Source organism: Mustela erminea, chromosome 20 (assembly GCF_009829155.1).
Source record: "Mustela erminea isolate mMusErm1 chromosome 20, mMusErm1.Pri, whole genome shotgun sequence".
Classification (NCBI taxonomy): domain Eukaryota; kingdom Metazoa; phylum Chordata; class Mammalia; order Carnivora; family Mustelidae; genus Mustela; species Mustela erminea.
The window spans coordinates 17,098,259-17,120,581 of record NC_045633.1 but is presented as its reverse complement, the minus strand read 5'-3'; the positions used below and the strand labels follow the sequence as shown (position 1 = coordinate 17,120,581).

Below are 22,323 nucleotides of genomic sequence, written 5' to 3'. Positions count from 1 at the left end.
GGAGACAGAGAATCTTAACCAGACTCCCCTCTGAGCACGTAGCCCAACTCAGAGCTCAATCCCAAGACCCTGAGATCACAACCTGAGCTGAAATCAAGAGTGAGCCACCCAGGTGCCCCTCGCACTTTGTTTTTTTTTATCCTTAATATATTGCACGGGGCTCTTGTTACCCTTTTCCATGGCTGCAGAAAATTCCATGCTGTCGGGTACTTACTTATCCCACCAGCCCCTGTTGACAGGCTCCGCATCGTTCCCAGTATCTTGCCATCCCAGAGGAGGCAGCAACAGACAGCGATGTGCATAGTTATTTCACACACATGCAAATATTTCTGGAGCATAAATTCCTAGAAGTGGAATTGCTGCATCAAAAGCTATGTTGTGTAGGGGTTTTTTTTCCCCCAAAATCCTTTCTGGAAACCTTTTTCTTATTAAATATAACATGCATATGGAAACATACACAAAACGAAAAAGAACAACTCAGTCTTTTCTCGCGGAGCTAGCGGTCCTATAAATGCAGCCGAGTCAGGGAGGAGACTGCCCTCCGGGAGCCGGAAACAGCAGGCTCCTTATGCCCTTTGTAACCATGATTCTAGCCGCAGGGAAGCCCTTCCATTCTCTCCCAGAGTCCGTCCTTGCCCTTGCCTAGCGCTCTTGTACATGTACTACCTGGGGAGGCATCCTTCATGACAGACTAGTTTTGTCTGTTTTTTTCCACTGCGTCTAGCTTCTCCCGCACGCCGGGACATCTGGGATTTATCCAGGCTACGCCCCAGAGTTTTGTCCATTCGTTTTCACTGTTTGCGGGTTGTCAGGGTGTGCACGGGCCCTCATTTCCCTTATCTTCCCCACTGCTGCATTTGCGTTGCTTGCGGTTTGAGATCTGTCTTCATCTGCCCCGGTGCCATGACAAAATACATAGTTCCGGAAGCTGAAGGTCCACGATTAGGGTGCCAGCCCCATCCGGTTCCGGCAAGGGCTCTCATCCTGGCCATCTTCTCACTGTGTCCCCACATGGCAGAGACAGCACCCCGGTATCTCTCCTCCCTACAATGACACTAATCCCACCATGACAGCTCCACTAGCGCCACCTCATCCCGACCCACCTATCTCCCAAGCGCCCCATCTCCAAATACCATCACACTGAGGGTTGGGGCTTTGCTGTATGAAGGAGGAAACACGATGGGATCCACAGCAAGGCTGGTTACACATAGTGCTGCCATGAGCACAAAGTGGCTGCCCGATTCGGACTCCACCAGCCATTGCATGAGACTTCCAGTCTGCTGCATATCCCATCCAGCTCCGATACCTGGACTTGCTATTGTATTTTGTCATTTGAGCCATTCTGGTGGGTGTGTAGTGTTTTTTAAAACTTCCGTACTTGGGCACCTGGGTGGCTCAGTGGGTTAAAGCCTTTGCCTTCAGCTCAGGTAGTGATCCCAGGGTCCTGGGATTGAGTCCCACATTGGGCTCTCTGCTCAGCGGGGAGCCTGCTTCCCCCTCTCTCTCTCTGACTGCCTCTCTGCCTACTTGGGATCTCTGTCTGTCAAATAAATAAATAAAATCTTTTAAAAAAAAAAAAAAGCAAAAAAACTTCCCTACTTACTCACTGAATTTGATCGTCCCTTCTATGTGTTTCTTGGTCGTTTGGATTTGCTCTTTTATGAAGTGTCCATTCAGATCTTTTGTCCATGTTTCTTTTAAATTGTCTGGGTTTTTTTTCTAACTGCTTTGTAGGAGTCTTTGTCACGCTTGGTAATGATCCCTTTGGCAGTTGAGTGTTTTCCAAATAGCTTCTGTCCTGTGGTGTGATTCCCATTTTCCTGGTGACTTCTGGTGATTGGAATTTTTTATTTTTTATGGCTCACCTTATTAATCTTTTCTTTTATGGTTAATGGTTTTTGTGTCCTATTTCAGTAACCTAAGGTCATCCACAGTGCCCTCTCCTAAAAGCCTTGGTGTGTTTTTTGTTTGTTTGTTTTTGTTTTTAAGCCTTTGCGTTTTACCCTTCAGATCTAATACCACCTGGGGTTGATGTTTATGTCCTGCATTAGGGAGGATCATGACGAATTTTTCTTTCCTTAGAGATAATCTAATTGACCCAATATCACCACCGCTTTGCCGTAGTCTCTTCTTCTGTTCTCTGTTCTGTTGCATTGGTGTTTGTCTTTGACCTCCTTGTCATGTCGTCTTAACCACAGTAGCACTGGAATATGATGGAACGTGCCAGATGCCTTCTAAAGAAAATGCTACTGGGGACGCCTGGGTGGCTCAGTGGGTTAAGCCTCTGCCCTCGGCTCAGGTCATGATCTCAGGGTCCTGGGATCGAGCCCCGCATCAGGCTCTCTGCTCAGCGGGGAGCCTGCTTCCTCCTCTCTCTCTGTCTGCCTCTCTGCCTACTTATGATCTCTCTCTGTCTTTCAAATAAATAAATAAATAAATAAAATCTTTAAAAAAAATAAAGAGACTGATACTAACATTTAAACAAAAATGTACTGAGGGCCTAATGTGCTCCCAGATAGTGTAATGTTGGGGATATGGTTTTAAGTACAAGCACAACATAAAGAGTTCTGCGGTCCTGTAAGCAGCCAGACAGGAACCAAATAACTATGGAAACAGATGCCATGGCAATGGGGTGGTGCCATAAGAGGGAGAGGCCTGTGGGTCTAAGAGTGTGTGAAGAGGGCATGGGTCAGGGAAGGCTTCCTGGAGGAGGTGTGTCATGAGTTGTATAGGAATTAAGAAATCGGAAGCAAGGGAAGAGCATTTGGGGGTAGTGGGAGCAGCATGTACAACAGCTCTGAGGCAGAAGCCTACATGAGAAAGACACCAGATCCAAATGGGAGAACACAGAGGGAGGGGAAGGTCTTGTATGTGGAAATTAGAACAGTGAGTGGGGCCAGACCTCCAGATCTCCACATGAAGAGGAGTCCCGGGAGTCCTTTCTGCATACCTAGGGTTGCTTCTTTGCAGGACAAAATGTGCATCAACCTCTGGAGTGACAGCCCTGTTCATTTAGCTTCAGCCTGTAGCATCTGGCACCAAGCACTTGGCTTGTGCCAGCCATGGAAGGGACGGCTCCTCCACGCAGGTCTGCCCAGCACAGCCTTCAGCCCCAGCCTGACAACCATCTCTTGCCTGCTGGGCCCTCCTGGGATGGGCCTGGAGCCAGACACCGTGCCGTGCCGTGGGCTGGAGCTGTTCCTCTCACTCTTCATAATCATCCCTGCTCCCCACCCTGGGGAGGCGCTGGTGTCCTCCCTCCAGGGATGAGAAAACGGAAGCTCAGAGAGCCTAAGTCACTTGCCTGAGACCACACAGCTGCTAAGGGACAAATATAATAGTCTCCAGCTCTCGAATTTAATTTCTAAACTTGAGTTGTACTTTTTTTTTTTTTTTTCTTTTCAAAATAAGGAGTAGGTCAGGCTGATGAAGAATTTCACTGTAGCTTTACAGCACTGTTCCGAGTCAGGATTCTAAAACGCCGCCAGATGCATGCCCTGAGCTGCACAGAGGGGTATCTAGGCCCAAGACCTCGATCCTGCTCTTGTGAACACTGTCATTTTAATTTGGTAGCCAGCGTGGGGTTTGGGTTCTTTCTAACGGGGGGTAATTAAGGTTTTAATCAAAACGTATGTCCACTGGGATTTTACAGAATTGGGAAGTGGGGAGAGATCCGTATATACACCAGCCCTCAAAATCTCATTAAAACTGCTCCATCCCTGTTTGGGGACGGGAGATCCAGACGCCGCGGACAAGGCTGACGTTATTTTCATGAATCCAGGCATCTGTTGTGTTCCTCGGGAGTTTTCAAGGCAGTGATTTGTTGGCAAGAGTAGGAAGCAGCGGGGAGCTCCAGGGAGGTTTCAGAGCCTGGAGATATGGTGCCATCTGGGAATAAGGATTGGTTTATCCCTCGCTCGACGCTGGGATAGGTCAGGGGGTAAAAATCAAGCCGAATGCAGATTTCTGTGCATCCCTACCTCCGCCGGCCCGTGCTCCATGTTGGCGCATGCTCTGTGTCCTGGGGGTCTAGGCTGTGCTTGGCAGTCCGCGTGGGTGCTGGCTGCGAGCACCCTCAGGAACCCCCTCATGACCCCATGACGTGATTTCAGACCCATTGATCAAACTTGCCCCTGTTCCCCAGAAACCAAGTGCAGGAGCTGGAGTTGGAACTGCTTTGCCGGAACTGTTCTGTGGGTCCCCTTGGAGGGGATGACCTGCCTCTGTTCCTTAAGAGAAGGAGATTTCCTCCAGGGGCGACGGTGCCCTGCCCCTGCTCCAGGACATTTGTCAAGGTCTGAGACACCTTGGGATGTCACAGCTGCCCCCGGGTGGGGGTGGGGTAGAGGAGCCAGGGAGGGGGTAGTCAGGGGTTGGGGCCGGCAACACTGGCACCCAGTGAGCAGAGGCCAGGGCTGGCTGTTCACTAACCATCCTGGGGGGCACAAGGCAGCCCCAATGCACACAATGCAGAAAGATCAGGCCCACAAAACCCATGGTGCTGAGGTAGAGAGACCCTGCTTAAAAGCACGCCTTTTCCATACCCTTTCTAGAGTTTTCAGAGGCCGTTTGCTTTGGGGAGTACATCTCTCCATGATGCCTTGTCCATGGTGATTAGTTCTCAAGGGGTTTCTGGGGGTTCTCCCCAGATCTTTGTGTTGGGAGTCAGTAGAATGCTTTAGATAACATTAGTAAAGAGCTGAACCCGTGGTGTTGGGCTCAGCATAGATTTGATTTTTAAAGATTTTTATTTATTTATTTGACAGACAGAGATCACAAGTAGGCAGAGAGGCAGGCAGAGGGGGTGGGGGGAAGCAGGCTCGCCGCTGAGCAGAGAACCCGATGTAGGGCTCCATCGCAGGACCCTGAGATCATGACCTGAGCCGAAGGCAGAGGCTTTAAACCACTGAGCCACCCAAGCGCCCCTCGGTGTAGATTTTAAAACTCACCATTCCAGCTCCTGCATTCCAGGCCGCTTCTAATGGTGCAACCCCCCGGGTTGATGGGGGAAGTGGGAGAAAATCCCCCACAGGGGTCTGAAGCCCTGAGTACCTGCCGTACCATATTCTGGGCCTCCTTCTGGGAATGAGAAATGCTCATAAACTCGGACCATGCCGGTCAGCACGCTGTCCCAAAGGTCACTCACTGTCTGCATGTTCATCTGGAGGGAAGGAGCAAGTGTGCAGGCCTCTCCTTGCCCTTCCTGTAAGGGTTCCACCGTCTTGCACAACTCATAAACACTTTCCCCGGTACAGTTAGGGAGAGATTCACGTGGTTCAGACCTTGAAGGAGCCAAAGGTGTGTCATACGAGGTAGGAGATGGAAACAGAATTTTCCCGGGACTGGTAATCTTTAACCTGGAGAAGGTTATGAAATGAGGCATGTTCCCCTTTCAGGCACAGGGGTTACCAGGAAAGTCCTGTCAAGGCTCAGCTGGGGTCTGCAGGGGCCCTCTCCGCATCCTCCCCCCCCACCCCCGCCGGTGTCAATGAGCAGAGCCAGCTGCAGGGCTCAGGGATGTCCCCACACAAAGTTGCTGCACCCCCGCTGTCAGGGCTTGCTTTGGGGGTGCTGCCCAGGTAGCGCACGGCTCTGCTTTTCACAGGGAACAAAAGGGCACATGAAACCTTTGACTAGCCTCTCTTCCGAGGGCGTTACAGGAATATTATTATTTAACCCCCAAGGTAGGCCCTGTTCTCATCAACATCTTACAAAGAAGGAAACAGGCACAGAAGGTCTCAGTAACTTGCCCAAGATTATATGAGGTTGAAATTTTCCCATTTCCAACTTTGGTGATTAAGAGTTCAAGGGCAGTCTGGTCCAGAGAGGCAGCCTCCTGTTGCTTAGGGCAGGTCCCCCATCATCCGTGGAGGAAGGTCCTCTGGCCACCCCAAACGAGGGTGCCCGCTTCTCTTTGGGGGAAGTCATTGTTGGGGTCCTCCTTCTCATACCACTCTGTCCTCTTTCTCCAGCACTCAACTGTGCATCCCAAGAGGACACAGGTTTTATATGTCCTTTCCGTGTCCCTAGCATTGTCCCAGGAGCTGGCATAAAATGAGAACGTGGCCAGTGTTTGTTGATTGCATACATGAGTACATTATTTGGATATTTCGATGAACTCTATCAGAGAAGTTCTTGACTGGGTTCCATATACATTCAGGTCCCAAATTTGCTTGGAGGGATTTCTTTCTTTTTTTTTTTTTTTTATTTGACAGAGAGAAATCACAAGTAGATGGAGAGGCAAGCAGAGAGAGAGAGAGAGAGGGAAGCAGGCTCCCTGCGGAGCAGAGAGCCCGATGCGGGACTCGATCCCAGGATCCTGAGATCATGACCTGAGCCGAAGGCAGCGGCTTAACCCACTGAGCCACCCAGGCGCCCAACTTGGAGGGATTTCTTTTGTTTTCATCTCGCCCGCCTTTTGCCAGTAAGCTTATTGTTTTGAGATCCTTGTAGATTCACATGTAGTTGTAAGACATAATACAGGGAGATGCCCTGTGCTCTGCACTCAGTTTCCCCCAACGGTAACATCTTGCTAATTTGTAGCCACAACCAGAAACTCGGCATGGATACCAGCCACCCATCTCATTGAGATCTCTTCAGTTTTATGTGAATTCACCTTGTACATTTCTTTTTCTTTTTTTCAAGATCTTATTCCTTTGAGAGAGAGAGTATGCACAAGCAGGGGGAGGGGCAGAGGGAGACTCACACTCCCTGCAGGGAGTGCAGTACAGGGCTTGATTCCAGCACCCTAGGATCATGACCTGAGCTGAAGGCAGATGCTTATCCCACTGAGCCACCCAGGCGCCCCACCTTGTATGTTTCTAAACAACAATGATTTCTATCCTCATGCAGGTGCCAGCTTAAACCAAAAGTTAACACCATCTCAGGGTGGCTCCGGGGTTGGGCCTGGGATCTTCAGAGGTGGAGGCTGTGGATGGTGAGGTTGGGTCACCCTGCGGGTGCCTGGTTACCCAAGATCCAGCCACCTGGGTGGCCGATTCCCTGAGCTCCTCTGGAGCTCAAAGAGAAAGGGTGAGGAGACGGCACGTGGTGTGGCCGATCCCTAAAACCCACCCCAGGGGGGGGAGACAAAGGTCATGCGACTGCTGGGCTGTGAGAGCATTTAAAGTGATGTCTAGTAAATCCCTACAGGTAACTCCTGTGCTCCGCACATACCACCTAAATCCTTGTCCGCAGGTTCGAATCCCCAGCTCAGCAGTAAAACCTCGAGCTTGTCAGTTAACCTCTCTGAGCCTCTACTGTAAGATGGGCATAACCATTGTATCTAGTGGGGTGGTCCTTGTGGGGATTAAATGAGATAATACTTAGAGACACCGGGAAGAGTACCTGATACAGAGTAACTGCTCGGTCGAAACTGACATTGACCTGGCCATCATTTCTTTACATTGAATCGATGTGCTTTATTCACTGGGCTTTGCCCCAGGCACCCATATGCACATACCAATGCGGTTTCAGACCCGAGGACCGGGGTGACCAGTGGCTGTTGGGAATTGACGTGATTCTGAGCCTCATTTTCTTCTTCTGGAGAATGGGCATGACGATAGACCCCGCCTCACAGACTTTGTTGTGAGATTTTGGTTGTTAAGGCACACAGCAGAACCCTCCTGAAATGGAGCCCTGTTCTTTGCCATCTGGAACCTTCCATGAGGCATCAGACAAATCACTTGTCTTCTCTGAGCCTTGTTTTTTTCACTCCGTTAGAAGGGAGGGTTGGGCAAGATCTGATTATCCAGCTTTTAGAGTTTTAAATTTGAGATTCACCACCACCACTTTGCTAAAAGAGGAGCTCGTGTTTTGGGTGGAATGGCCCCTTGGGATTGGCCATGGCAGGTGCCGTCCGAAGGCTGAGCCACCCCTGGAGTAACTTAAAATCTGGCCATGTACCACATCTAGGCAGGAGCTCCCAGGCAGAGAAGGAAAATGCAGCAGGTCACCACAACCTAACACCCGCGTTCCCATTTGGGGACACAGCCCTGCACTCCTTCTTTACCCACATGCTGTGCTTCCCCGACCACCTCCCCATCCCCGATGTATTTCACAGGGACACAGGGCCCGGCAGGCCGGGTTCTGCCCACCCAGCTCAGCTAGGGATTCCAGGCCTTGAGCCCGAGTCTCTGGTACTGGGGCCACCAGCATCCGTCCTTGTGACCAGAGCTCTTTGTTCCCAGGCTCCTCGAGCTTTGCCGAGGGACGTCCTTTGGAAACAAGAGTGGCATGTTGGTGCCACGTGGTTAGGGGAAAGTTGCTGAGTGTACAAGATATCTCCCCACTTGAGCTGGCATTGTGGGAGAGAGGGAGGGACTCCTCAGAGATTTCTGCTAAAAGACCGAATGAATGGGAAGCAGATGGTTGGTTCGCACTGGCTGCGATAAGAGGCTGGCGCCTTGCTGGAGTTCTCATTTCCCGCAGGAGCCCAAGGACAGTAAAGATTGCACTTCCCCCCTTTCTGTAGAATCACCCCGTAGCACCGTGCTTCTGACTCCGCAGAGATGCGAGGTGGCCAGACAGACATAGGTTCAGATCCTAGCTGTCACTTATTTGCTGCAAGGGAGGGGGTGAGCTTTGCCTAAACTACTCTGAGCCTCAGTTTTCCTGTCTGTGAAATGGGAATGGGTCTTGCCCACGACAGAATGTGGTTAAGTCTCGAACGAATAGCACTTATAGTGAGCACAGGCACAAGCAGCGATTGGTGATAACCAAGTAGAGTGGTTTGCCTGGGACATCAGGTATCTGCCATTCCTTGGAGCACAGCAGTGGCCCCAGGAGAGTGGGCAATCACACAGGCACAGAGTCTCAGAACCTGGTGCTAGAGGGGGCCTTTGAGCTGATCAAGTCTAACCAAGCCCCTTCCTGGATGCTTGAAGCCCCTCTCCTGCCTCCTAGAGGGGGTGTCCAGACTCTGGAGTGGAACCCATTCCCATGCAAGAAGCTGTCTTAGTTATTAACCTGAAATCTGCCCATTCTGGCTATTTCCCTTTTGTTTTGTACCTTATCCAGAACAGTAGCCATAGTATAGGTACCACTGGACTCAAACCTGCGTCTCAGGGCCCAGCCCACACCCATAACCCCCAGAGCCCACTCCCTCTGTCATTCAGGGCCCTAGTGCTCATCCCACTCTGCCCTGGACTCAGCACAGCTCTGGACACACAGAGGGCCAGTGTGACCTTACAGGGGGAGTCCCAGGGAAAAGGTCGCCCTCTGCCTGTGAGCTCTTCATAATTTGCCTATTGTCAATCTGTGTTCCTGGAGTCCAGGCCGCCCTTCTTGTCTGCAGATGCAGACCAGCTGATGGGACCATTGCAGGAGAGATGGGGGAGTGTTCCCAGCAGCCAGGTGCCCTGGGAGGCAGATGGAAGGGCACCCGAGTCGGACAGGCCTGTATGAGTGGACCCAAGACCGCCTACTTCCCCGGAGGCCAGCTGCCTGGATTGAATGACCATTTGTTGATTTTAAGTTCCCTGGTACGGAGTCGTCCTGCTGCTCCCATCTGCAGACATGTCCACGTCCCGACGTTCAACACATAATTTATATTTTGAGCTCACTAGGAAATAGAGGTGAGCCAGGGAGGTGGGGGGCTTGCATTCTAGTGCAAGAAGACAGCCGTGTCCATGGAGAGACAGGAAAACAGTGACAGGCTTTAATGAAGATCACGTTTGGTGACATGCGGTCGTGGGAATCAAGGAAGGCTCTCTGAGGGAGGTGAGAGCTGAAGAAGGTGCTGGCCGTTCAGAGGTGGGGGACACACAGGTGTGTGGGGCAGTTTTAGGGGCACAGTAGGTGCGTGGGGGCAGTTTTGGGAGATTTGAAGCTTAGTCCTTCCAGCTCCCCCTGGAAAGTGGATGACACGAGGGCCACAGTGGAAGCAGGGAGACCATTTAGAAGGCTGCTTGTGGCAGAGGTAGCTCGGATTCAGGTGGAGACAGAAAGAGAGGATGTCCTGGAATTGTCTGGAGGGACATCAGGTCGCGGAAGCATGGAGTCAGTGCCTGGGTTCAGACCGGGGCACGAGTGGTACCTGTATGATCTTGGGGGCTCTCCTCCCCTCATGTGTACATGGGAAAGTGGGGGACACCACAGTTTGTAGATTGGAGGTGATGAGAACGGGGCCTCTCTCGGGTGACTGGTAGAAACGTTCATGGAGGTAATGCACACATTTTCCAGTGTTGAGACAAGGAAGTACCACAGACAAGAGGGCTTTAAATAGCAGAAGTCAACTCTCTCCTGGTGCTGGAGGCCAGAATTCCAAAGTCAAGGTGTCAGCAGGGCTGTGCTCCCTCCAAAGGCACTAGGCCCCCCAGCTTCCTGTGCCCGAGTGCTCCTGCTGCCGGAGGAAGGATGGTCCAGCTGAGCTCACAGCTCTCTTCCGGCAGTAGCTTTCCCCGCCTTGGCCCATGACCCCTAAAGCCTGGCCCCAACAGCGCTTGCTGAGAAAGGGGAGCTGGGGGGATCAGGCAGGCCAGAGACATGGACAAAGTGGGGCGTGTCCCTGGCTGTATCGTCTCTCCTTAGAATCAGCAGATCAACCCGGTCTGCCCCTTGTTATAAGGAAGCTGACTTTCAGTGGCCTGCCAGAGCTAATGGCAGCGACCAGGAGAGCCAGCATTTGATGCAGAGCTTGTGTATCTTCCTTCCTGTGGCAGGTGCCCCTCACCCCCCACCCCCCAAGGGCTCTCCCTCTACCAGATGGCTCCCACGCTGTGAGCCTCTAAATCTTAGTGGCTCAGACAACGATTGAGCATTATCTCCCCACTCCTGTGGGTTGGCCAACTTCAGTCGAGTGCTCCTGGCATAGGGTCTTTTGCTGGGCCAGATGCGGCTGGGGCTGGGATCATCCGAAGGCTCAACTGGGCCGGATGTCCAAGATGGCTTCTTCACCCCGGGCCTGGCACTGCAGTGCTCTGGACCTCTCTTTCCATGTGGGTCTCTGCCTCCAGGACCTCTCGCGGTGATCTGGGCTTCTTGTGGCTCAGACGTCTTCCAGGTAGTCCCTCTTCCATAGAGACATGCAGAGGCCTAGCCTAGACTGGCAACACGTCCCTTCTGCCCCATTGTTTTGTGTTTTATAGCTCTATCACATACAGTGCAATTCACCCCTTAAAAGCCAGGTCAAATTCAGTGGATTCAGTGGCATGAATTACACACACAGGGATGTGCAACCCTCACTGCTATCTGGTTCCAAAACCTTTTGCTCTCCCCAAATAGAAATTCCGCAACCAGTAAGCAATAGCTCCAACAACCGGTAACCTTAAATCTGCTTTCCACCCCTGTGAATTTGCCTGCTGCCGATGTGTCATGGAAGTAGATCAGACCCCATCCTTCTGTGCCTGGCTTCTGGGTGGGAGGCCATGGGGGGGTGCCCTGGGGGTTTGGGCACATGTGGCAGCGGTGGAGGTGGGAGAAGCAGGCAGATTCTGGATCTGTTTCCGAGGCGAAGCCCTTGGGATTACTGATGAGTTAGACAGCATGCCAGAGAGGGGGCACGTGGAAGGGTTGGGTGGCCTGGAGCCTCATGTGGGCACCTGAACCAGGCACAAGTAATCACACAGCTCTGCTGTCATTTCAACGGGAACCTACTATCTATATTAAGTGATACAGCTTTCCAGATAGAATAGTGATGTAAAATCACTTAAATTTATTTGTTAAAATGCAAGATCACTTCAAGGGAAAGGGTTTTTATAAATACTGGCCAATACAGCAAAATGAGGCAGACCGCAGGTGCCAAGTCTGGAGAAGCACGCCCCTCCAGCACCATCAACATGTTGGCAGAAAAACCAGACGCCGTCTGCTGTGCAAAGCGGCAGGGTGCGCATGCCCTCTTGAAAAGCCAGACTCCTCGTGGAATGGACCAGTGCAGACCGCCAGGTTGTTATTGGGAAGATGGGACAGATCTGCGGCTTCAACGCCGCCAGTCCCCGGATAGAAGGTCGGTGAACTGTCTGCAAAGGGCCAGATGGTAAATGCCCTCAGCCTGGGGCCCTGCGGTCACAGCTCCTCTGCTCTGCCAGCCTAGCCCTTCCAGGCAGCTGCAGCAGCCGCAAATGATCGCATGTTCCAGAAATGTTTATTTGTAAAGTCAGGCAGCTGGCCCACATTTGTAGACCCCTAGCCTACAGTCTGAATCCCAGGGTAGCAAAGCAGCAGAACGTCCTCTTCCAGGACCTTCTGTGATCCCTAGACCCCCAGACTCCGAGCTGAAGCTCAGGCTTCCACCTCCCACTACCTCCCCCACAGCCGTCTTGGGGTGAGCCAAGAAGTCCCGTTTTGTATCCACCGAACTCCTGCTGACACTGACCCACTTTCACCTTGTAAGCATTTCCACCTGGGGATTGGAATCCGGTTTGACCTGGTTCAATGCCAGAAAACAAATGTACTTTTTATAGCCCATTTGGAAGCTCATCTCCTCTTTTCACACCTTCAGAAACCACACGGAACATGGATCAATTTTCAAGTGCCTCTGGGCTCTGTGTTAATGCCATGTCAGATTATTCGGTAGTTGTTTTCCTGTAATTAAATGTCTAGATGCACTTGCCTGTCATTCACTGAGGCCACGCTTACCCTTCTTGCGCTTTCTTTCTGTAAATCATTTGAGAAAGCCAGAGAGGTGTCTTTCCTTCTCACATTGGAATAAACTAGCAATACACGTCATTACGATGACTCAGAAAATACAAAAAAGGAGACTGCCACCCCATAGATGATAGATAAAAGTGTTGTTCAACAGAAGATGTGTTTCTTTCTTTCAAGCTTTGCTTCCCCTTGTTCTGGTTTATGGTTTTGTTTTTGTGCCTCAACAAAATTCTAGCCAGACTGCATCTAAAACTTCCCCGTTCTTTCTTTCTTATTGCATTGCTTTGAAAATCATTTCCCTGCCTTTCTATGTAGTTTTCGGTAAATGATTAAGCTACTGTATCACAGCTAATTTGAGGGGTCCCCTACTGCTGGTTGTTTACATGTTTTTTCAGCTGTCCACTCTTGTAAACTACCCTGCCGTGACCACCTCTGAGCTCGGGACTGCGTCCCTGTGTAAGATTACTTGCATTAGCTAAATTTCTGAAGGTGGAATTATTTGGGTTTAAAATAGCATCTCTTGATCCCTAGTGGTTACATTGTTTTCCAAAAAGGCTGCGCCCAGATACTCTCTAGTAGGGTCTGTTTGGAGAGCCAGGGGAGATGTTCTGACATTCAGACCCGAGATCAGAAAGGCATTAGCTTAACTCTTTGTTGGTCAGTTGATTTTTCCTTCTGGGTATCACTTCAAAGAGAGGAAACTGACTCCACACCTAACACACTCTCTCAATTTCACAAAGTGGTTAAAGAGAGGAGGAAGGCCTCACAGTTTCTGTGGCCAGTGATGCCATTTCTGCATACTAGCCATTTGCCTACGTTTCTCAGTAGAGCTTCTAGACCCTTTGGGTTAGGACTTTGCACACAGTAGGATATCGAGATTTTTTTTTTTTTTTTAAAGATGCACGTGTCATTCAGGCAAGTTTCCTTTCTTCCAAGCCCTCGGGTCTTTTATCTGTAAGATGGTAATAGTAAGAATCCATTCAGCAGACACTGAATGTGCCCGTCATGTGTGCCAGGCACTGGGCTAACTGCTGGGGACACCCTGCATCTCTGGGGTATAGGGAATGGCATGGAAGGTGCACATTCAGGGGATACACAAATGAATATACATGTGCAAACAGTGGTAAGTGGCAAGAAACAATACCACTCTAAGAAGTTACACTTCTAAGTGCAAGAAGTTACATTGGATGCTTTTATTTCCATGCAGTTAAGAAAAAAGCTTCCCTGAGGAGGTAACATAGGAGGTTTGAAATCTGAGGCATGCCTGGAAGTTGACCGAGCAAAAGTGAGGGAAGCCATCCAGGCATCAAGAATAGCCCATGCAGGGGCACCTGGGTGGCTCAGTGGGTTAAAGCCTCTGCCTTCGCCTCAAGTCATGATCCCGGGTCCTCGGATCAAGCCCCGCATCGGGTTCTCTGCTCAGCTCTGCCTACTTGTGATCTGTCTGTCAAATTAATTAAAAAAAAAAAAAATAGCCCACGCAAAGGCCCTGAGGCCACAGAGCTCTGTGCTTTCCAGGAATCAGAGGCAGGGATTGCTTGGGCAGCATCTCAGAGGCATCGTGAAAGCCTGGGAAGCAACGCTGAAACAAGAAGTGACAGGCTGAGGGACAAGCAGGAAGGTGCCCGTACTTGCGGTAGATGACCGTGGTGGTCTGAAGGAGGCAGTGGAAATGAGAGAGAAAAACAGATGAATCAGAGTCATATTTCAGACACAGATCAGAGTTCCCTTTCTTGCTGTTTTCTCTGGTTTCATGCTCCAGCTGATGACCAGGTAATCTTGTTTGTGTTCAAGGAGCCAGCACTGGAGTGTGGTTGGCTTCTATGCCAGTTTGCAAGAGGCAAGGGTGAATCCTGCCTTTCTGAGGCAGCAGCCACACTAAGGAACCAAAGTGCTGGCTACACTCAGCCCAGAATCAGGGATGTTGGCAGCTTCAGAGCACGGATTTCTCGGGCTCTGTCCGGGATCATCCCAGAGCCAGCTGCAGTGGCAACACCACCATCCCCATCCCCAGTGAGACACAGCCAGTTCTCGTATGTCACAGGGCAGAATTGGCCCTACCGGGAGGGGCAAACAAGCGCCGCCCGCCATCCCACATGCGATCCCACGAAGGAATGAAGCCACCGCTGTGTCCGACAGGGGGCTGCTCTGAGGGGGCAGAGGCTGGACTTGACTTGTCTCCCTGATTCACATCGCATCGAGGCAAGAGGAGACACACCAGCAGGGGCATTCGTTGTCTGGTTTATTATCAATTCTTAACATCCGATGCGTGTACAAAGTTCAGGGCAAGTTGCAGACTTTTTAGCTAATGCTTAAGTGATGTTAAGTATTGATTAATCAGATTGTTTGAAATAAGTGCCGCAAGTCAAATCGTCCTCTCAGAAGTTTAATTTTTACAGACCCGTGTGATTGGCGTGTTGTGATGGGATATTTGGCATCCGTTGGTGGCTATGTGAGGGGCCAGGATGAACTTCGGTACAAACTCCAGCTCCTTGGGTAGGTAATTAGCTCTGTGATCTTGGACACGTTCCCTAAACTACCCGAGCTACATGTTTCTCCTCTGTCGTAAGAGCACCTGCTTCCCTGAGTCATGAGAACGAGTGGACTCATGTATAGGAAATAATTAGCCAAGTTGCAGTAGGACCAAAGATATCCAGACCTCACTGATTACTTTTCATGTTGAGTATTGGCTGCAATGATGACTTGGGGAAATATCAGGTTGAATAGAACGTATAGCTAACGTTCATGTCATCTGTTCCCCCTTTTTTGGTAATATGGCCTCTAGAAAATACTAAATTCCTTCTGTGACTCATAAATTCATGTTTCTTGTCGACAGCACCGATCTAAAGGCATGATTTAAGAAGCGGGAATGGTTAAGAAATGGGAGAAGCATGGACTTTAGAGCCTGAAGGATTTAGGGGCCTAGAGCGCCTGGGTGGCTCAGTCGGTTAAGTGTTTGACTTTGACTCAGGTCATGATCTCAGGGTCCTGGGATCAAGCCCCACGTAGGGCTTCCTGCTCCCTGGGGAATCTGCTTATTCCTCTTCCTCTGCCTACCTACTCCCCGGCTCATGCACACGTGCTCTCTCTCTCAAATGAATAAAATTGTATTTAAAAAAAAAAAGGAAGAAAGATTTAGGGGCTTATCTGGTTAGCACCAGAGCTCTCTGTGCTCCTAGGGAGCCCCTTAACCTCTGTGCACTTTGGCTTTCTCATCTGCAAAGTGGGAGCGAAAATTCCTACCACCAAAGAGCTTTGAAGCTTACGTGAAACCGTGTATATGAAGGGCTGAGCTGTGTCCTCAGCACAGGACAGGTGCCCAGACAGAAACATGTGCTGGGCTTAGCATTCCGAGGTGGCTAAATGGGTCCTGAAGACGAATTCATAACTACCTCTCAGTGGTTCAGCAAGCTGACCTCGGCACACTGTCTTCACCCCTGTTGCCACATTTGACCTTCAGAATGACCCCAGGAGGTGTAGTCAGCGCATCATAGAGCTGGAGAGACAGAGGCACAAGAGCCCTTTAGGGTCTGAGCAGGAATCGGAAATCAGGTGTTCGCCTGTGAACCTCGTGCTTTCCAAAACTTGCCAAGTTTTCCAGAGGCAGGTTTCAGTCTCATGTCCCCTCTGGTCAGATGGTGTCCCCACGTGTCCCCTGGACCAGAGAGAAGGCCAACACCTAATACAGCCCAGCAGCCTGTAGGGCAACCTTGCCTGGTAAAGAAGAGAAGTGCTGTGTGCTACTGAGGCAGACAGGAAGGGCAGGAAAGGCAGCCCCGTGCCCCTTGGTCTCCAGCCTGGTGGAGAGCAATGCTGTCATTTGTGAGAGGCAGTTCATGAAGCCATGCTCCCTGGACACAGTGGCACCCACTTATGTCTCAAGCCAACCTGGTGCCCAAATATAGAATCTTCCGGGGACACAGGAGACCTCGCCCCATACATGCCTTATTGCAACGTTTTTTAACTTCATGGGTTGAACACTTTCTCTCGTCTGTGCATAAAGTGCTACCTCGTTCTTTTTATCAGCTGAATAGTATTCTATATTACAGGTGTGCCGGAATTTATTTAGCCAGTTGCCGGTGCTGGACATTTGGGTTGCTTTCCATTTCTATCAGTGAGGCAAATTCTTTCAAGTAGAATGATGCTGAGAGAAAAAGCAGTTAGTGCATTTAAAAATGTACAGATTTTGATGAAAAGGCTCTCCAAGGTATGTGTGTAGATGTGTAGCCCCACCGGCCATGTATGAGGTGCTCGTTCCCCCCATACTGTCAGTGTGGCCAGATAGTTTGCAATGGGAGGTCAGCATGGACAGAGCAGAGGGAGGGTGAGGTGGCCCCTGGGGGGCTGGGCAGCTGTCCAGTTAGGAAACTGGGTACCTGAACCAGGACAAGAGCGAGAGAGGAGAGGGTGGAGGCTAGAGCCGGAGTGTGGTGCTGAGGGAAGGTAACAGGATAGAGGAGCCAACCATGGGTCTTGAGTTTCCGACTTGGACAGATTGCATCTGTTTACTGAGATGCTGCACATAGGGAAGGGAACACGTGTGTGAGGAGAAAAACAATGATTTCAGTTGAGATCCTACTGAGCTCACTATGTAGGACGTCCTGTTGGCGGTATCTACTGGCCCAGGCAGGAAGATGTGGGGATGGTGGATCTCCGGTGGAAATGGCGAGTGTGCAAGAGCTGTCCCTGGGATGCATGGGCGGATGGGTGGTGGGTGGGTGGGTGAGTGAGTGGGTGGGTGGGGTGGATGGATGGATGGACAGACGGACACACAGGTGGATGGGCGAATGGAGGAGAAGAGGAACGGGTGGGTGGGCAGACGGACGGAAGGATGAGTGGAGAGATGGATGGATGGATACATGGGCAGATGGATGACAGACAGAAATCCAGACTTCCTTCTGTGTAGATTGAACCCTGTGAAATTGCTGTCTTTGTTGTTCAAAAATGACAAGATACTTCATTTTACGCAGGCTAAAGTATTTGCGGGGGGCGGCGGCGAGGCACATCACGATGTCTGCAATTGACTTGGAAATGCACCAGAAACAGAGAGGATTCGCGGGTGGCTAGCGGGGTGGACGGGTGGTAAAAAGCCTAGAACAGTGGGACGGTGAGGAGCCGGGGGTGGAGGCAGAATGCAGGTAATCGCAGTCAAATTCAGTGCCTCTGCACGTTGGAAACTAACACAGCAAATCCATGGAAAAATGTTGGCGATTTCATGTGGTTTCATTTAATATATATTCCTCATTTGGCCAAGAGAGCCTTCTGGGTTCCCATCTGTGGCACCAACAGATCGGCCTCACAGGGTCTCTTTGGCCTTCTCCTTCCCAGAGTTGGGGGCTGGGGGTCGGCGCGCCTCCCTCCCGGAGTTAACGTTGAATTGCCCTAATGAGCTGATTACTGCGCCAAGTTCGTTGGTATCTGGCTTGTAATAATTATAGATTTCCTCTGCGATTTGATCCCATTGGTTGCCACAGCAACGGCGTAATAGCTCCGCTGAAGTACTGTCACTGTGATTTAGAACCAACATGTCTCTTGCAGCCTCCCATCCGGGTGCCCCCACCCCCTTGCTGTCGTCATGGCAACTGATGAGCAGCATATGACCGAAAGCCCTGTGTCCCCCCTCCTTCCTCCTTCTCCCCTCCCCATCTCTCAATCAGCCGTCCCCACTTCCTCTTCTGGGCCCCCGCTGGACAGGCATGGACCCCAGCTTGGGCTGTGCTGGGGGGGGGGACTAGAATAATCCAGGCCCCAAACCGCCCCCCCACACACACACCCAGAGAGGTCACGTGGATTGTCAGAGCCGGAGCCTCCCCTCTGGCCCCCGGGGTCTTAGAGATGACTTGGCGCCCCTCAGAGCCCCTTCTTGTCTGGGGCCATGCCATAGGCGGGGTCTGCTGGGCGGCCCTCACATTTAGAAATCCGAAGCCTTGGATCACTGCTTTGTACTCCAGGGGTCCCGAGCCTGTGAGAGAAAAATCGAGGAAGAGGGCCTTGGAAGGAGAAGAGGGTGGGTTGCAGAGAGCCTATTTCAGAAGGTCCTGGGTCCGGTGGCACATCCTTCCGGCCTCAGCTGAGCTGGGCTCAAAACATCTTTTTAAACAGCCCATGTTCTATTTTTCTCTGTGTGTTTATCTCGCTATCCCCCCCCCACCCCCCAGTCTCTGTCTGTCTTTGTTTCTGTGTGGATCTTTTCCTTTCTGCTTCTGCCGGAACCTCTTTGTGAAGCCACTTCTCAGCCTCTCACTCTCTCCCGTCCCTCTTCCTTCAGCCCGTCTCCGTGCCCCTGCCCCTAGCACTTGCTGGGAACCGGCTGAGAGCATCCTCGGCCCAAACCTGCTTTGCTTCTGAGGCCCTTTTCTTTCCTCCCGTACCTGAGCCCATGGTTCCGGGACTGCCTGGAAGTCCGGACCATCCTCCCGAGGGGGAGCGGGTACCCGGAGGCACCTCTTAGGATGAACCCAGCCTTTCTCGTCCCTGGGACTCTGCAGAATGGCATAGAGGAGGCGTTTTAAGCAGGCGGGAGCTGGCCTTGCTTCAGGACCCTGACTACCAGCCACTGTGAGTGCAGACGTGTATGTGTGTGTGCTTGTGTGTGCGCACGCGTGATATGTATTTGCATATATCTACTGGTGTATGGAGGTGTGTCTCAACATGTGGCAGTGGCTGTTATCTGGGGTGCTGGGTGTGCAGGTGCGTGTGCCCATGTGTGTACCTGTGCGCGTGCGTACAAATGTGCCTGCGTATGGCTTTTGGTCTGAAGGACACACAACTGTACCGGACAGATTTGTCAAGGACTCTCAGAGGAGCGAGCACAGTGGGATGAACCCTTTAAAGTGGGAACAGAGAGGAAGGGAGAAGAAAAAAAATTTTTTTAAATCAAGTGGGAACACAATAAGCAAAAACGCTATTAAAATGACAGATAAGGGATTCGCTTTGGCCCGTGGGCTTGCAGAAGCTTTTCTGCACACATCTGCCTTCTGTCCCCAGGAAACGAAGTGAGGGTCACCTTGAAAAGGTATTTTTGCTCAAACACTAAAATGAATCCTTCCTTTCCATTCCGAGGGCTACAACAGCACACACGCACTTACGCCTGTCTCTCTGGAACTCGGGAATGGAAGGCTCTGGTCGGGGGGTGGGGGTCGCCATGAGGGGCACTTTGCTTGGTCCTCCAGGAGACCAGGGTTTGCAGTGAGAATTCGTGCCTGATAGCCAGGAGGGCCCATGCCAAAAGCAGGTAGGAGGGACCTTTGAATGGCTACTCCCCTCACATCTCACATGCCTGTGGTCAATTAGAAGTTCATTTTGAGTTTTGTTCTTTGTTTTTTTTCACGGCAGCAGCCCGTGCCCCGAGAGGCAGTGAGAAGGAAGCAGGTTTAGAAAGCAAAATTTGGGGCGCCTGGGTGGCTCAGTGGGTAAAGCCGCTGCCTTCGGCTCAGGTCGTGATCTCAGGGTCCTGGGATCGAGTCCCGCATCGGGTTCTCTGCTCCGCGGGGAACCTGCTTCCTCCTCTCTCTCTCTCTGCCTGCCTCTCTGCCTACTTGTGTTCTCTCTGTGTCAAATGAATAAATAAAATCTTTAAAAAAAAAAAAAAAAAAAAAGAAAGAAAGCAAAATTTGCAGGGCGAGATGGGGGAGATGTGGGAATCAGGGTGACTTGGTGTTTTGTAGTTAGTGTGTGAGATCCGGTGGCCAGCCACCCCTGGAAGGGACCCTGGGGAGACTTGGCGGCCGGCCGCTCTGGGTGAATGCTGGCTGCAAGCGCTCCGTGCCCCGGGCACCCTGGGGAAGGGGGCGGGGCCTCAGGAAGGCTGAAGGCACAGCTGGGACAGATCCCAGTCCCCTGACACGGTTCCCTCGCCTTCAGAGGACTGCTGCCCCTCAAATGTCCTCCAGGATAGCACTCTTGTCCCCTACACCATTCCCTCCGTCTGCAGTGGCCTCACCTCCTTGGTCTGACCCCTCCCAAAGCCCTCATCGCCTTTAAACCTCTGTCCCTACCTCCAGGGAATCGTCACCTTCCACCCGAGTAGAGCTATACACCCTCCCCCACCTCCCCCCAATACCTTGTACCCCTGGCATTACCGTACCCTGTAGACCTTTTGCCATGTGCCCATGATCTACAGTCCGTTTTACAAGGACCTGAAGAAAAATATTAAGATGAAATATACTCAGAGCCGCTGACCTGGAGTCTCACAGTGCCCGTGTCATAAAAACCAAATGGGTGAGACAAGATTCCAGGTTAAGAGAGACCAAGGCGCCAAGTGAGCCGACCACGCGCGTTCCTGCTGTGCTGCCGGAAACGCAAAGAACAGCTATGAAAGACATTTCACGGACAAGTGGTTGAACTTGAACATGGGCTTTCAGGCAATAGCACTGTGTCCGTGAGAAATTACCTGAGCGTGATGTCATTGTGTCTCAGATCATTTGTGCTCGGGGTGTACGGAATGCTCGAGTTCTGTTGTTTGGTTTGTTTTGCTGACGGAGAGGAGTAGTAACTGCTTAGAGGATTGTTAGGAAGATTGAAGCTGCTGTATCTTACGTAAACAGCTTAGCGCAGGGCTGGCCCAGAGTAGGCGATCGGTTGTTTGTCGTTGCTGTTGCTGGTTTCGCTTGCTAGTGCTGTCCGGACACCTGGGATGGGTGCGCATGCGTGGAAGGGGTCTTTCTCTTCTGCACCCAGGACCGGCCCCCTGGGCTTATGACCCACGCTCACCATGGCCCTTCCCCATGCTTGGTTTAATGCTATACTGTCACCATCATGAAATTCTTAATCATTTCTCTACCTGGAACTTCAAATATTCGTTTTTGCACCAGGTCCCGTAAATTGCCTCTCCAGTCCTGTCTGCACAGTGACCAGGAGCAGCTCTTGGACTAAACTCCCTGTCTCTGCAGCGCAGCTCAGACGGGCGCAGCCAGGCACGTCCGTGGCTTCAGGCCCACCCATGCCCCGACACCATGTGTCAGCCTGCCACGTCCAGCACGGTGGCCACTCCCCGAGTGTGACAGTCAGGCACCCAAGATGAGGCCCATCCAGACAGAAATGTGCGTGGGTTCAGAATTTATACTGGGTTTTGAAGACGTCACACACACACACAAAAAGGGGGGGTTGTAAAATACCTAATAATAATCATATCGATTTCATGTTGAGATGATTTTATTTTTAGGCATGTAGGGTTAAATAAGATTGTTAGATCTCACCAGTTTTGACCTTTTTTTTTTTTTAAGATTCTATGTTTAAGTAATCTCTGTATCCAACATGGAACTTGAACCCACAACCCTGAGATCAAGAGTTGCATTCTCCACCAACTGAACCAGCCAGGTGCCCCTGATTTTACTTTTTTAGCGAGGCCACTAGAAAGTAGAAAATGACTCAGTGGGTTGCATTTGAGGCTTGCGATATATTTCTGTTGGACAGCACTGTCTTCTACTCTTTCATGACTGTAAACCAAACCAGCCACCAGACGACAGACCAGTGGTTCAATTTCCAGGTGTTTTTTTTTTTAAAACCAGACTCCAGCCCTGATGCTCTAGCTTGGATCCATGTCTCCCCCAAAAATCCATCAGGCATGTCTCTCTGGTGGGGTCATTGCTGCTGCCAGTCTTTTTCCCTCTTCCCTTCCGTCTTAAAATGACCCAAGACACTGATTTTTATACCCAACGAGTTTGTTGCATGGCCTGAATATATTTGCAGGGCAGCACAGCGGGCAGGAAGAACACTGAATTTGGAAGAACTAACTCA

General features: G+C 51.1%; 1 protein-coding gene and 1 long non-coding RNA gene across 3 annotated transcripts in view; one reads left to right on the top strand and one right to left on the bottom strand.

Moving 5' to 3' along the window:
- Window positions 1-22,323, top strand: part of ABAT (4-aminobutyrate aminotransferase) — an 81,549-nt gene that overhangs the window by 10,935 nt on the left and 48,291 nt on the right. Inside the window, exon 1 of one of the 2 annotated variants that reach the window (XM_032326671.1) lies at window positions 19,035-19,143. The exons of the other annotated variant lie outside the window; for it this stretch is intronic. The gene's annotated coding sequence lies outside the window, so the exon portion shown is untranslated. Of the gene's footprint in view, window positions 1-19,034; window positions 19,144-22,323 lie in introns of those variants that run through there. 2 annotated transcript variants of the gene reach the window in all.
- Window positions 15,702-19,055, bottom strand: LOC116580448. The gene is made up of 2 exons (XR_004281662.1): window positions 18,957-19,055; window positions 15,702-18,547 (listed from the first exon to the last, which is right to left on the bottom strand). It is a non-coding gene; the product is annotated as an uncharacterized LOC116580448 (long non-coding RNA).